This window comes from Austrofundulus limnaeus, unplaced genomic scaffold (genome assembly GCF_001266775.1).
Source record: "Austrofundulus limnaeus strain Quisiro unplaced genomic scaffold, Austrofundulus_limnaeus-1.0 Scaffold75, whole genome shotgun sequence".
NCBI lineage: Eukaryota > Metazoa > Chordata > Actinopteri > Cyprinodontiformes > Rivulidae > Austrofundulus > Austrofundulus limnaeus.
In genome coordinates, this window is record NW_013952477.1 from 3,180 (window position 1) to 3,867 (window position 688).

The window sequence follows — 688 nt, forward strand, 5'->3', positions numbered from 1 at the left end:
GTTTGTGTCATAGTGTCATGACTTTAAAGGTGTAAAAGATTTGGAGTTCTTTAACATCAACCTGTTTTGCTGTAGCGCTGCTGTCACTCTGATTTGCAAAACAACAGAACAGAAATCAGACACTGACAACATGCATCTAAAAATGTCTCAAATCTTTAAATGACTCTGATGCAAAATGAGAAAATAACAAGATCAATGAGATGGCTTTAGTAACAGGTTAATAATTAGAAAAATAAGCTAAACTTATTCCTTTAACTTTCTGTATTTTTAACTAACATTAATAAGAACTTCTACAAAGGTAAATTTTGTGTCTCTTACGAATTATAGGCTGCATGCAGAGGGATCCACGTTCATAAAAACAGCATTTTTCATCTCCGGGGCATTGAAAGTCATAGCGACATGGAGGTCTACGCCGCATTTCCATAAAGCCCTCCACTTCTCTTGGGCAGATCCCTGGTTTTAGAGAAAAGTCGGCTTAACATTAAAGTTATCTCATTTTTTCATTGGTTATTCAAACAAAAACTCAAACAAAAACATAATGAAACACATGGAAGAAGAAAAATCCAACTTACCAGGTTTTGCCCGTATAGAGGGCACAAACAGACAAGCTGCTATAAGCAGAGCTGCTATACAGAACTTCATGTTGATTTCTCACAATCAGGAATGAGCTCAGAACTCTTGTTTGGAT

At 36.0% G+C, this 688-nt stretch overlaps 1 long non-coding RNA gene across 1 annotated transcript; it reads right to left on the reverse strand.

Annotated features, from left to right (window-relative positions):
- Window positions 1-334: 334 nt before the first annotated feature.
- On the reverse strand, window positions 335-688 carry LOC106519283 (uncharacterized). Its single transcript, XR_001310430.1, has 2 exons — window positions 573-688; window positions 335-453 (listed from the first exon to the last, which is right to left on the reverse strand). It is a non-coding gene; the product is annotated as an uncharacterized LOC106519283 (long non-coding RNA).